The sequence below is a fragment of the Lutzomyia longipalpis genome, chromosome 1 (assembly GCF_024334085.1).
Source record: "Lutzomyia longipalpis isolate SR_M1_2022 chromosome 1, ASM2433408v1".
Lineage (NCBI taxonomy): Eukaryota > Metazoa > Arthropoda > Insecta > Diptera > Psychodidae > Lutzomyia > Lutzomyia longipalpis.
The window spans coordinates 2,690,426-2,705,390 of NC_074707.1; the positions used below are offsets into that span (position 1 = coordinate 2,690,426).

Below are 14,965 nucleotides of genomic sequence, written 5' to 3' on the forward strand. Positions count from 1 at the left end.
CCTCTCACTCTCTTTTACTCAATGGTGAGGCTACTCGACAAAAGTAGGACTTCATTATTGAAATTCCAAGAGGGTAGGACCGACATTAACAATTTGCTTAATTGCTACTTTTCTCCCACCATATCCTAATACCAAAAGTCATCTCATACTTTTCGGGAGGGGGAAGGAGGGTGTGGGAGCAACAGTACTCTATACAGCAAAAATCATGTTAGTTAGCAAATTGAAAACCACAATTTCGTATATATTTGGCAATTTTCATGCCTAACCACTACATACATATGTATTATATATGGAGAGCGGTAGGAAAGCTCCAAAAGCTCCCCCAAAAACTACTAAATATGGCATAAGATGACCCCAGAAATTCTCAAACAATTAGTTGAAATTGAATTTTATACTATGGACCATTCGCTTGCCTATTATTTTCCAGTGTTGGCAAAATGTAACATGTTACTCCTTCTGGTCCAAAAACACAATTAGCCCCCAACACAGTGCACTTCTCTCTAGTGACTAAAAACCATAAATATATCTGGGGTTGTATACAAAGTATAAGAGTGAAGTGTGGTGATGTGGAAGCATCAAAATTTTCATGTCCCTTTGTGTATAAATAAATTGGTGAGTCCCGTGCTTGTAACAACGGCGTAACATCACCAACCTGCCCATAACAAAGAGACCCCTCTAAATACACCACATTCTCACATACACCCCCCCGAACTTTACAGTGGGGCAACACCGAAGGGCAAGTGTGCTATGTGTAGCATAGCTGAGGGAGGGTGGTGTTTACCCAATTTCAAATTCAAATTGTTTAATTTTGTTTTGAATACCGAATCAAATTGTGTGGAAATTTTGATTTTCGAGCACAATTTATTCGCTTCACCTTTATTGTGTTACGTTACTCAACTGCTCGAGGGTTCCTTTTCTAATATTGTTTACCACACCACATACATACATATACATAGGCCCCAATCTACGGGTTTTTGTAGAGGAGGAAAATAAAAATGAAGGCAAAGGAGCGAATGAAGAAGAAGAAAAAAAGAGCGCCTATAGACTTCTTTCTTAATTTATTGTGTAAGTGTGTGCGTATAACGAAGCATCTCCCAAACACTCAGAAAGTGGCAATTGTAATTATATCTATGAACTAGGATAATGTATTCATGTCATTGTTACGTGATCAGAAAATGAACCTCATGCTTACAAGACGATAATCACTTTTATATCAAATGCTAGCCACGTTTATGGATGCGGTGAGCTTTGCAATCTTGGTTAGTAAATGGTGGTTATACTACCCAGAAGCTTCCTTTCTCTGCTCCATGGCCAAATACAAGAGAGATTTATGAGATCAAGCAGAGACATAATCTTCTTGTTTCGCAAGTCCAACACTCCACCGCAATCGATTGATGGTTAATTGATAATTTTCCCAAATTTGCTTCCACATTTAGCTATATACATACCCAAAATATGCAAGGATGTTACAAAACCTGGGAACAAGGGCGTATCTAATGAATTGAACTTTGATGCTTGCATATTTGAAGCCTTTACACGATGGAATAGAGAAGGTATTTGCCTTTCTTCATTCCTCACTAAACTCATTTTCACTCAATTGAACATCTCTGCTTGTCTTGCAATTTCGAATAAATTATCTCGACAGAACTCTGTATTAACTTTCCAACTAGACAAAAATTTACTACCGTACGAAATAATGGGTGTATCTGGGTACAGGATGTACCCTCACATGGACCAACTTTACTGATTCAATGATGACTTAAGCGAATTTAGTTCACGTAACGTAGAAAATTGTACAAAGGTAAGCATCACGTTTTGATTGCAAAGAACTTTTTGATGGGGTTAAAGAATTAAAGAAAAAAGCTCTAAAAGTTACCCTGAATTACTAAAAAAAAAAAATTGAAAATTTTTAAGTTTGTTTTTAATCGTCGTATCTATCTGCAAAAGTTCTTTCAACTTTTGAATGGGAATCACAAGGAAAGGTTCCGTTTTCATGACTATTGACATTACCTGTATTGAGAGTTCACCGATTATGCTAATTTGGTAAATTAATTTGGGGGGATTCCTAATTAAAGAAAATATTTATGTAGCACTTAATACACACTAATCCCATAATATATGGATATCTATCCTTAGCTTTGTGTATTTAGTCAAGACAAATCGTGACTTTAGGTGAGCTTTTGAAGACTTGACTTTTAGTAGATCTTTAATATGCCTAAAGCAGAATCAAATTCCTGACTTTTTCTTCTTTTCAAATCAAATTAAATTCTTCAATCTTTTCAGTCTGCTGCACTCTGATTTCAAGTTTAGTGAAAGAACCTCAAAAGCTCCATTAGAATACAAATTTTTCTTAAAGACAAATTTAGGCTTTATCACAAATTTGAAGAATACGAATAAGATTAATAGAGATTCAGGCCAACAATCAAATACTTTCAGTTTCATTTTCACTGTTGTATCTAATTCTCTAATCTAATTATCTCAATTTCAATTTAAAAGAAATTAAATTGATTGAATTGAGAGTAAGATTTCTATTTTCTAATAAACAAAAATTACCACTAAATGGCCCTTAATGGTAACAAATTAAAAAGAAAATGGAGTTTCCATATTAAAAAAAAATAAACCTAAACCCGTGTGTGTATCACGGAGGAGACATAACAACCGTACAATGTAAGAATTATGTGTAGATAAATTAGAAGGCGCTCCATAATTTATTGCACCGCAACACTTAAGTAGAGATAAACTTCATAAAATACCAAATGGTGTTGCAGAAGTTTTGTACAATTTAGCGCGAAAAGTTGAGCAATTTTCTCAATTGAAAACACATGATTTTGCGCTTATTTTGCCGTGTTGTGGCTCAAAGTAGAAGAAGAAAAAAAAGACGTGTTTTGTCTATGGGTGAGGGAATATCTTTTGGGTAACGCTTCTGCGGAATGTTGAAAACGAATAAAATGGGAAACTTCATCAAAATAATGAAACAAGCCGATAACCACCTCTCTCTAAGTTCAGTAGTCACACCCACAGAGACCATTTCTCTTCTCTTAAAGAAGACGAAAGAAGAGGTAGAAAAAAACGCCACTTCTTTGCTTTGGCATCCGATGGCATAGAGAACAGGAAACCGGTGAAAGAAAAGAAAAGGAGAAAAGGCGGGAGGCAGGGGGAGGGGTGTGGGGTGGGCACAGCATAGGAGGAATATAATGTACACAACAGTCATGTTTCATTCTAGAATACCACGCAAATTAAATAAATTTCTGGAAACATAAATCTTATTGATTTCGAACACGAACCCAAAATAGAGAAGAAGAAAAAAATATGTGAATCGCGCGCGTACCCAACTTTGATCAATAATACGCCATTCTCTATCCACTAGGAGGTCAGAGAAAAGTTAGCAAGGATGCCTTCATTTTCGTGAATTATGTACTCCTTGAGAAGAATTCCGGTGTTGGAACAATCAATCACTGTGAAAGCTTTTTTTTTTTTCATTCCTCTTCTTGCCCTAACACCCAGCAATTCCACACACCGAATTTTTATTCCTCCCATGAATAAAATAAAAATGTTAACGCAATCTGTCAGCTTTTGATTTGCTCACTGTATTATTCTTCATACTTCTTCTTCCCTTTCATAATTATCATCAATTATCGTTGGGAGCAGGGAGGCGATGGCTTTTTTTTTCGGGGGAAGTGTATTTGAGGGTGAAATTTGGGGGTGTGGATATTGTGACTTGTGTATCATGCATTTGTCCATAAATATTTTGGGAACCGCAATAAACACCATATCGTGGGACAACTTCAAATTTAACCCACGGAAATCGATAAATATGTGCTTTTTTGTATATCCTTTTTCCCCATTTCATTGGGAGATTTATATCAATTTACTCGCACCCAACAGAACAAAAGCCCAAAATTACAATTAAATGTAATTTGAACAGTCAATAAACTCGCATGAATATAAATTTCATTTAATCCCGAAAGCTAGATTACGTACTATATCCTGATGAGTTTTTTTTTTATTATGTTTTGTATTTTATAAACGAGGAAGGGTTGATATGGGGTTTAGAAGTTTCAAAAGAATTTTTAAGATTGCGAAGAAGCATAATATTTATTTTAAGTCTATATTTTGGTTTTTGTTTATAAGTTTCGATTTTTTCGCGAAGTTTTTTTTAGCGTAAGGAATCGACTTGAGTTTTTTTTAAACCAGGCCTAATTTTACTTAAATCAGGCTTAAGTTTCCTAAGTCATACTGAGGTACGATTAAGTGCATTATAGATCTAGCCTGTTTTAACTATTAAAATCTTAAAAGCTTTATTTTAAACAATTGTAAATTGTGTAACACAAAAAGCTAAGCCGTTAAGTTAGGCCTATTTTTTCTTAAGATGACAGAAGGGAATCCGGTGAGCGTCAAGTTCTTCTCCAATGGGAAAGAAAAGAAGATTTTCTTGCCCAACGTTTCGCCTCAATGCGAGGCTTCTTCAGGGGGTCAATCTTGTCAAAGTTCCCATGAGAACGTCATCTCATCTATCTACGCCAATTCCACCAAAAAATATTTTTTCTTAAGCCGAACCTTAGTTCCTTTAGGTCAGTCTTTTAAGACAAATTCGGCCTCAGTTCAGCCTGATCTAACCTTGAAACCTTGAAAGTCTGACTAAAAAAAAAACTTGAGTCTACAACAAAGGTATTGCTTAAAAATCTTAGAACTGACTGGACTGACTAGTATTCTAACTTAAAGAAGTTTATTCTGGTTTAAAAAAAAACTCAGATCTGACTTGAGACGATTTTCCTTAAGGAAAAAATAGAAACTTCCTAAATTACAGAATCTATTCGATTTCCGATTTTTTAGTTTTCTGATACTGCCGAAAATTAAAGCAAAAAAACTTAAAATCGTGTGACCCGGAGAAATTCATCCTAAACCCGCAGTCCAGAAATCATACCCCGAAACCCAAAGTCTCCGGGTAAAACCCCTAGAGGTAGTAACCCTAGTAATAAAATACGGTAATTTTTCCAAGGATATTAAGGATTTCACCTTAACCATATTATTATATCTAGCGCAAATAATAAATTAGAAATCTGCAACATAACACCAGGCGCATAAACATACAATAACATCATTTTCTCATTAAGTTCCCTCTAACAAGTAAACTTCAATAGAGAGCTAAATAAGTTTTCTCTGGTGGATCAGACTCTAATTGTTGGGGTTTAAAAGTGATAATCCAGATGAACGACACTTTTAACGACTTTATGTTTCTCCGTATAAGATTCTTTCCAAGACGAATTCCCCCATTGCAGTTCCCAACCCCCATCCTAAAGAAGTTTTGCCCACTAATTTCCTGACTTGCAAGAAGATTCTTCTACATTTAAGTGCAATTAAAATAATTAGGCCACTTTGGGTTTTACTTTCAATGCCACTTCCCATGGTTTTTGGCGTATTATATCAAACACTGTTTGAAATTCAAACTTTGAATCATTCTTGTTTCTCAACATACATCTCCTATGTAAATCTTTCGCATAATACATAGCGCAAAATCTCATTTTCCCTCCAAAAAAAAACGAGAGTCGTCATTTGAAATTCAGAGATGGAGTGTGAGGTCGCACAAAAGCGCTGATGAGCCAAATGATGTTCACCTTTGTTCCACCACAGATGCCTTTTTTCTATCCACTTTTTTTAATGGCGAATTGATGGTACACAAGATATCAGTTTCTAAAAAGTTATCAGTTCATTTCCACAACCATTAAAAGGCCACACAGCTCTTTTCTCTCTCGTGCAAACGTTAGCGAAGGATATATCAAATTACTGGGAAATATCCGTAAAATGCGAGGGAGTTACAAATGAGTGGGAATTCTTTAAAAAAAATATATGTATGTAGGTATTATATTGAACGAAAAATTTTCCCTTTTGCGCGGGTTTGCGCGAAAAAACCGCGGTAGGGTGTAAAATTTCTTTAACCAAAACAAAATATATAGACGTACTTTTCTGTATTTTGCTGTTTGCGGTGAAATCCACTCAATGCAGCTGCAAAATGCGCACCACAATAGTGTTGGTTTGCAAATAAATGCACATTAATCCTCAAAATCCGGATATATGGGATAAGTACGGACCCGGACATGAAAATCATAAATTAAAATTGAACCACTCATCTAATGAAACATTCACATTCCTCTCCCACTATAAGGGTCAAGTGTACACACAATTTTTCCACTTCCTGATATCATCTCTTTATAGGGGATAATTTTTATCCTTAGCGACACTTCTCACATGCAATTACACAGCCCTACTTTTGGGCGGTGGTGGGTGATACTCTTATTTTTTTTTTGAGGGTGTGGAGAGAGGAGGAGTGGTGGGTGGAATTAAGAGGAAAAAACTTATTTCTTCACGGCTTTGGAATTTGCCACCGCACACGAAAGATGTGAACAAGCACGGGGAATTCGAACACGAATAACAAGACGAATATGGCTGAGATGAACGTCTCAACGTGCCGAAGATCGCGAACACACTGAATGCCGAAGAATATTTCCAATGAGAGGGAACACCACTCTCTTGACTAAATATTCAAATGGATATAAAACTACATGTGAAACTCGGAATACGCGCACAGCCAGATAATGTCAAACTTCTCCTCCACACAACGTGTACACAGAAATCCAACACGGTAAGTTGGGAGGGTAAGATAAATTTTACCTCTGTGTACAATAAAAAGGAGAAAAGCCGACAAACGGGGAGGTTTTACGCCACCCCGAATATCACACTAATCTTCAAACAGTTGTGCAAATGAGGGGAAGATAGCATGTTCCTCCTTTGCTGCTGCTGCTGTGTGAGGGAAATTCGCGCGGGAAAAGCGCATGTCCCGGAAAATTCACCACATTTCCCCGACGAGGGTGCATGGGGGTGGATGGTGACTATATACAGTAGCTAATGTTAGCAACGAGAGGAGAGCTGCCGTCACGAAGGCAGGCCACACACTTGATACAATTATGAGTTGCGAGTTTGTGAATGAGTCAAGTCCAACATGAGTGTGGTGCTAGGAATCCACACTGACCATGTGCTATGGTGATGTTGCGGAGATGCCATGAGAGACGCAAGACAACACAACTCGCTCTGGCTTTGGTGTGTACAAAAAACCCACACAATACCCATGCATTTGAACAGCATAAAAAACTTATACCTAATTTCTTTTTCACTCCCAATCACCATATAACTTCTATGAATATTCAATCTGTGAGCACAAAACGACGTAGCTACGCTCCCTGGTGTATCAGCAATCGCCACGGAGAGAGATATCGCGCTAAAAACTAGTAAGTTAATTAGGTATAAATAAATTTATTTTAACCCAATAATACGAGCGCCATTCATTGAAATGCAAACGAGAAAATTCTATATACCAAGAAAATATCACAAGATATCGACATTTGCTAGCGGGAACCAAATTAAAATATAATTAACAATTAGCCTAAAATGCTACGGGGCCATAAATTATTCTTTTCATTTTTGTTAGATAGAAAAATATATAAACCATTTTATTTACTGATGGTTTTTAAATTAATACCTCCCCCATTCCTTCCATGAATAGAGATCTTTCATCTGTTTTAATAATTAAGTACTCCATTGGAGGAGACTTTCATAATAAATTATGCAAATTCATTAATTTTCCTTTGATAAAATAAGGAAAAAAAGATTCACTTTTAGCTTAATTTAAGACACACGCCTGTTGGGAAATCTAAAAAGATAAATTCTACTAAAAAAGGAATTTTCCCAAATAGGTATACCTATTCATAAAATAAAAATTGATATGAAAAAGAAAGCTATACTATAGAGCGACAAATAGACCTAAATACAGATAAATTTCCAAATCTTCGTACCAAGAAGAGGTCAAGAGTTTCATTTACAAAACATCTGAATGATTAATTTATTAGGGTAATGATGTTTTTGATAAATATTTCCCGGAATCTTCCCGTTTCAGACACTTGTGTCCCTATAAAAAAGAATCAATTACTTTCTTTCAATTAAATATTAAAATCTTTTTTTAAATCAATACGGGTTCCATCCAATTAGATGATTTCCTCGAAAAGTAATTTTTTCAAATTCAATTTTTATTTATTTTTGAACATATTTTCTGCACTGATTCTGATTAAATTTTCTGGGAATAGTGCTCAATGCCAATTGTACATTTTATTTGTTAGAATTGGATTTATTAAATCTTCACTTTTAGAGAATAAAATCCAAATTAATTCACATTGAAATTTTTTAGAATCATTATAACCTAATTTTGAATTGAATTCCCAAGAAAAGAACGCAAACATAATATTATTCCACAAAGTTTCTTTGAAATTAATAATAATAATAATAATAAAATTTTATTCACACACTCAAATTTTACATATTCCTGGTGTACAACATTATGATTTAATATTTAACATGAGTATGGATAAGGCAGTGGACTTGGTTCTAAAGAACGCGTCCTACCACTGCCTGAGTCTCACAGTTACTATAAAGTTAATTACAATAAAAATAAAAATAAACAAACAAATGCAAATTCTCATTTAAAAAGAAAAAGTTTTTAAGGAAGGCTGATGTATAGAGGAAGAGGGTACTCACGCCGACAACTCAAAAATTCAAAAGGAAAGAAAAATAAATCCCGAAAAACCCCAAAACCCTAAAATCAAACCCCACTGACCCCAAAAAGACCCCCAGAAAGAATAGAAAAATGGTAAAAAGCAAAATAAGGGCTAAATGGGTGCCATCCACTTTCTCAGCACAATGTAGGTCACTCTCAGGAGTCCGCTGGATCCAGTCAAAGATTCCACGAATCTTAGGTAACCCCCCTCCCGCTACGAAACTCACTCGCCGCAGAAAAACATTCAGAAGATGTAAATATGGAGGGTGTATGCATTTTAAAGTCGTATATTTGCCTCATTTGAGGTTTTGCATAAGAGAGTGTAAAGATATTTTCACCTCATTTGAGGCTTTTATAAAAGGATATCATTGTTGCATCATTAACTTCACACTCATTTCTTAATTATTTATACGACAATAATTATAATTTATAATTCATATCGTGAATAATATTATGTTTCAACTTTGTTTTGTTTTTTCATAAAAGGATATCACCATTGCATCATCAACCTCATACACATTTTTGTTTTATAAAAGGATATGGTAATCGTGTTTTGTATGCTGAAAGAAAAAAACCATTATTTGATCTTGTGTTGTTAAATAAATAAAAGCGCACAAGGAGTTTCGTAGCGATCCCAGCTTGTTATAATCTTTTTTACCTTTATTTTGATACAATAAAAAAGAATGAAAATAATCGTGGATGCAGAGCAGATACTGCGCCAATGCAGTGCAGGTAGTCCCGTTGTAGAAACAGAAAGGGAGGCACCCAAAACCCGGATCCCCCTAGCCCCAAAACGCATTAATTATAGACCCTTAATAAGGTCCTCCTCGCACTGTTTCAAAAAGAAGCTCTTCAATTTAGTGTTAAAGTTATAAGCGCCTAGAGCCCCACGGAGAGCCTCAGGCAAGGAATTAAAGGCCGTAGGAGCCATGTACTCATACGAGTGTTTAAAAAGCTCGCACCTGGGGCGAGGAACCGGAGCAATGGTTCCCCGACGAGACGCACCCACTATAGGAGATCGTAGGTGACCGGATTTAACAAAGAAAATCTTCAGCACAGTGTACTTGAATAAATACTCACATCGGAGGATTTTCCATCCAATGAAAGTATTTCTAGTGCTGTCCCTTCCCGGAATACCCCTCAAAGCCCTCAGTGCGTATTTTTGACACACAGTGAGTGGTTGCAAGTGCGATCTATAGCCACATCCCCAAGTAGCTGCCCCATACCTTAGCCTCGACTCAATGCAACTCTGATAAAAATTATGCAATAGCGATTCCGAGCAACACTTGCTCAGGCGGCGCGAGCATCCTATAATAGGGATTAGGGAATTCTTCACATGATCCACGTGCCCTTTCCAGGTAAGGCAACTGTCTACGACAATACCCAGATATCTTGTTTGCTCGACGAACGGAATCTCAAGAAGCCCAGCACAACAGCCGAAGCCGTCGCGAGTGGCACAATCCGGCAAATGCGACACAATACTGCCCGTCATTACCCTCGATTTCGAGCGCCCAAAGGACAGGGCGACAGATTTATCACTTAAGGTCATGAAATTGCCTTCCAAAAACCCACGCAGTATCGTCATGTCGCTATGCATGCTATCGCGTATAATACCCTCAGAATCCCCACTATACACCACCGCAATGTCGTCGGCGTAAGCCACCGCTCTTCCCTTCAGCCTGAGATCAAATATGTCATTCAAATAAATAATAAAAAGGAGCGGTCCCAGGACTGTGCCTTGCGGCACTCCGTGCCTGACACTAAGGGGAGTGCTTGCATGGGGTCCAATAATAACTCGCTGGGTTCTATTAGATAAGTACGACTCAAGGAGCCGGAGTGAAACTCCTCTAAAGCCAATAGCCTCAAGTTTACGTGCCAAGACAGAGTGATTCACAGTGTCGAAGGCTTTCGACAGATCGAGGAATAAGGCAGAGACATGAAGCCCTTTATTCAATTCAGAAAAAACATCACCCAGGACGGCCGAAATCGCATCTTCAGTGCCGCGCCCCCTTCTAAAGCCGTATTGCCCATTGTTCAAGTGAGAAAAATAAGAGAGATAATCAGACATTCGTCTATAGAGGAGCTTTTCAAAAACTTTAGCGATGTTGGAGACCAATGAGATCGGCCTATAATTTATTGGTTCCTTTTTATTACCTTTCTTATATATAGGAATTATATTAGCTCTTTTTAGTTGATCAGGGAAGCTGCCCTGCTCTATCATCTTGTTGAAAACAAAAGAAATAATATCGCAAATGAAATACGCAATATTCTTCAAACACCGAGAGGTGACGCCATCGCTTCCTGTACTGTTAGTGTTTTTAAGGGTATCAATGGTTCTCTTTACCTCAAGGGCACTCGATGGAGTGAGGAAACAACTATCCTTTACCCACCCGACATTACCCTCCCCCACACCCAAAAAACCAGAAACCCTGTCTCTATTTAGCTTCTCCGGAACGCTGATATAATATTCGTTCATCACACAAGCGATTTCAAACGGATCCGTGTAGGAGACTCCATTTATAAACAACTCCTCCATTATCTTGCGAGATTTTGCTTTCCGATTCATTATTTCATTTATTACATCCCATTGTGATTTGCTATTATTTGTTGCGGATTTGAGTTTTCTCGAATAAAATTTGTTCTTTTCCCTACTCACTTCAGCTCTTAATTTTTTACTCAAAACCCCCACCCTTTTTGCCAAGTGTTTATCATTAGGATGTTTTTTCAAAAGATCACGTAAATAATTTTTATTATTAATTTTACAAGAGAGATTATGGGATATCCAGGGCTTGAGAGGTCTTTTCTTACGATTGATGGTTATAGAATTCGAACATTTATTAATATGGCTTTGAAAAATATTTAGGAATCTATCATAAGATGAGTTGACATCTTTAGCCTCATAAACCGGCGCCCAGCTCTCAAACATTAAGCTCTCTCGCAGGGATTTATAATTAATTACAGATCTAACAGATTTTTGGTGCAAAATTTTTGTAGGGGGACAAGAGATTGGTTGTATGCTTAAACATAATAAATGATGGTCTGTAATTGCCAAATCTTCGAGGAAACAGTTGTTAGCAAAATCATCGCGGGAATTCTTTGCAAAAATATGGTCAATACAGGTGCTTGAAAACTGCGTCACTCTAGTAGGATTACTATGTAGGGCTCTGTAGCCGTAGGAAGATAAAATTAACAAGTATTCGTCAACAATTTTAGAGCCGGACAAGAGATTGATATTGAAATCCCCCACAAGATATACATGAGAAGAGCTATTGAATAATTGTAATGTTTTGTCCAGCTCATTAAGGAACATTTGAATAGGGTAGGACTGCAGCCTATAAAAGCAAAGAAAGGTAACAGTGTCACGGCCTAGTACGACAGAAATTTTCATGCAATCGGCACTTTGGAGAGGAATTGTCTCGGTCTGGACACCCACACAAGCACCCCCAGCATAAACGGCAACCCCGCCTGACCTGTAGTCATTGTTGCAGGCAGCAAACAATTCAAATCCATCAATGGTGTAATGCTGGACCTCACGCTCGCCGATCCACGTCTCTGTTAAGAACACCAAATCGGGCACTTCCCCACGGGCCTGGACATGGGCAATCAGATTATCATAGTTCTTTCTTAAGCTCCTCACATTCTGTAACAACACATTAAAAGACAGACAGGCATTAGAGGAGGGGTCGGGATTATTGTTCACTATATTATGCATCATTTTTGTTTTTGTTCAAATTATACAAATCCTCGGAAGAGTTCACAGCATGAAATCTTCCTCCCTCTTCCTTCCTCATCATCAGCCTCCCCTCCTGTATCCACACGAATTTCCAGCCATGGGTTCCAGCAAACTTACGCGCCTCATGCAAAAGTGATTTTAGGGCCCAGGGAATTCCTTCATATATTCCCATATTGAAAGAGTTCCCGTTTTTCGCTGTACATCCCAACCAACTTTTTCCCACGGCCTTCCTTTTCTCCTTTGCAGCGTTCATGATTTTGCGTCTCATTTCAGCACTTGATAGCTGTATGGTCCAGATTGACAACTCCGTGGTGTCAGCACTTTTTTTGGTTGTGGAAGCAGGAATATTTTTTGCTTTGCTGCGCGTTGTAATTTTGCTCGGTGTCTCAGCCGGATTATCGTTGGCATTGGTTTTTGCAGCCACCGGTACTTTCTTTTTTACTATTGCAACTGAACATTCACGAATGGCATCGCTTTGTAACTCCAAGTCAAGAGCATTTTTTAGAAAATCCACCGCTGTTTCATAGTTCTCAGCTGAATCTCCCACGCAATCAACAGGTATCCCTCGCAATTCGATCTTGTCCAAGTACTCACGGTTCTCCAGCACCAACACACGACGCTCCAAGGCAACGCATCTTCTCTTGAGTGCCAAGTTTTCGCGTACAATTTCCTCAAATCTTGTCGCGATTTCTTTTAGGTTATTGGTGTTGCTCACCACAATCTTAAAATTCTCCTCCATCTCTCTTCTTAGCTCTGTGGCAACAGTGAGAAGTGCCGAGCTAGAGTCACCAATGCTCTGGCGCCTTGATTTGCAGCTGTTGCACTTCCATGGTGCATTTTTTTCTTTCATTTTAGCCGCGGTTTCATCCGAAAATTTCATGCACTTATAGTGGACGGCTGCCGCACACACTGTACATTGCAACTTTTCCCTATCGGGAACTATTGATTTACACATCTTGCAATTCATTTTGCCACAAAAAAGAGATCTTGGTTCACTTGTTTAATAAATTAATGCCGAGCAGAGCGAGTCCGATGCGTGCTCGCTGACGCTCAGAACGAGACTGATCAAATACTCTAAAGAAGTGTTGAAATTGGGTCAAAATTATACCTATACATCTGTACTTAAGAAAAAGAATAATTGTTTGACTTTAGTTTCAATTTTCTTGCAACCATTATTGTTTGAAATTTAAATAGAAATATTCTGTGTACGGTGATGTAATGAGATTTCTATATGTTAAATCCACCATTCTCAAGTTAGTAACAATTGCAGTTTGTGCCATTATATTGAAGACTAATTATATATAAATTGTCAAACTTTGTCGTTACTAACGTCAATCAGTGGCATAAGAAATTAAGATGAAATTCTAATTAAGCAAATTCAGTGATTCAAAACTTTCCCACACAAGATTGACAAGTGAAATTCACTAACTAAATCTATGAATTAATAAACTTCCCTTCATTACTGTCGATGATGTCAAATGCTGCAATTTATTAAATATTTAATTGAAAATTACACATGAAAATTCCTAGAACCCACACATCTTAATGTTAAATTTTATTATCAATAAAGTAATAGACAAGAATTCCTCAAGCACATTAACAAATAATGTTTGCACAGACCAAAACCATATAGTATTTGTTATTGGCTTCGGGTTAACCTCAAGTTCGTTAATTCACCTGTGGTGTCACGAACTTTGGCCACCCATTGTGTACAACCGCACAGAAATTAATGCCTCATGACGCAAAAATCTTCAGAATAACCATCATTTTTGAGTACACGCAAAACAACGGAGGAATTTAATTGATCTACTGAACCCGGAAAATGAGGGAAAGTCGATATTCGTGAATTTTCAAACTCATTATCGCAGTTTATGGTTGTATTTCACCCCCAAAATAAACTTTTATAGATGCGATAAAAGTATTTTCACATTAAACTTTTGCGTGTATTGTTGTTCCTTATTTTTCCTTCCCAAAATCCCTCTTTAAGATTGACGATTCAACACAAATACTTTTAAGTAAAACTTTCTGATTTTTTTCCTGGAAAAAAATGAGAAAGTTTCGAAAGTTTTTTTTTCAAATGAACCCTTTTTATGAATGATTTTCCATATATTTTTTTTTCTTAATCAATAAATAATCTTTCGCTAAACTTGCGCTGAAAAAAGTTTTTTTTCCAATAGAATACCTTTTCTATTATGCACAAAAATGTTTATGAGTTTACTGCGGGACATTACTGTATTTGAGTTCATTTTATATCAGCATCCTAAATTTAGGAGATAAAGTGTATCATCTAGTGCAAATTATCTATATTATTACATATTCTATACCCCATCAGGAAGGTCACAAAAAAGAGAGTGTGGGTGTAAAGGTGACTCAGATAATTTAACACTTTTACATAAAATGCCGGTTGTTTGTTGTGAAATAGACGACAAATGGCAGTTGAGCCGTAAAAGTGAATTTGAAGCCGCATTAAATGAAAAGGAGATATAAATTTCCAAGTAAATTTCCCCATGTTAGCTTCACTGCTCTATCTTTTTTTTTTTTTTTGAAGATGTATACACCGGAAATACCGAAAAATCCACTCGGGCCCTTATTGTGGAGGAAAATAAATTCGGAAATAGGAGATCATGTAG

General features: G+C 37.0%; 3 protein-coding genes across 3 annotated transcripts in view; all 3 read right to left on the minus strand.

The window, feature by feature from the left end:
• Positions 1-6,567, minus strand: part of LOC129786826 (hemicentin-1-like) — a 58,058-nt gene extending 51,491 nt beyond the window's left edge. The window contains exon 1 of the mRNA XM_055822069.1: positions 5,961-6,567. The gene's annotated coding sequence lies outside the window, so the exon portion shown is untranslated. The remainder of the gene's footprint in view (positions 1-5,960) is intronic.
• Positions 1-14,965, minus strand: part of LOC129786413 (calcium-transporting ATPase sarcoplasmic/endoplasmic reticulum type) — a 642,650-nt gene that overhangs the window by 240,478 nt on the left and 387,207 nt on the right. The window lies entirely within an intron of this gene.
• The window catches only part of LOC129786498 (3'(2'),5'-bisphosphate nucleotidase 1), a 1,077,868-nt gene that overhangs the window by 214,631 nt on the left and 848,272 nt on the right, over positions 1-14,965 (minus strand). The gene's annotated exons all lie outside the window — the stretch shown is intronic.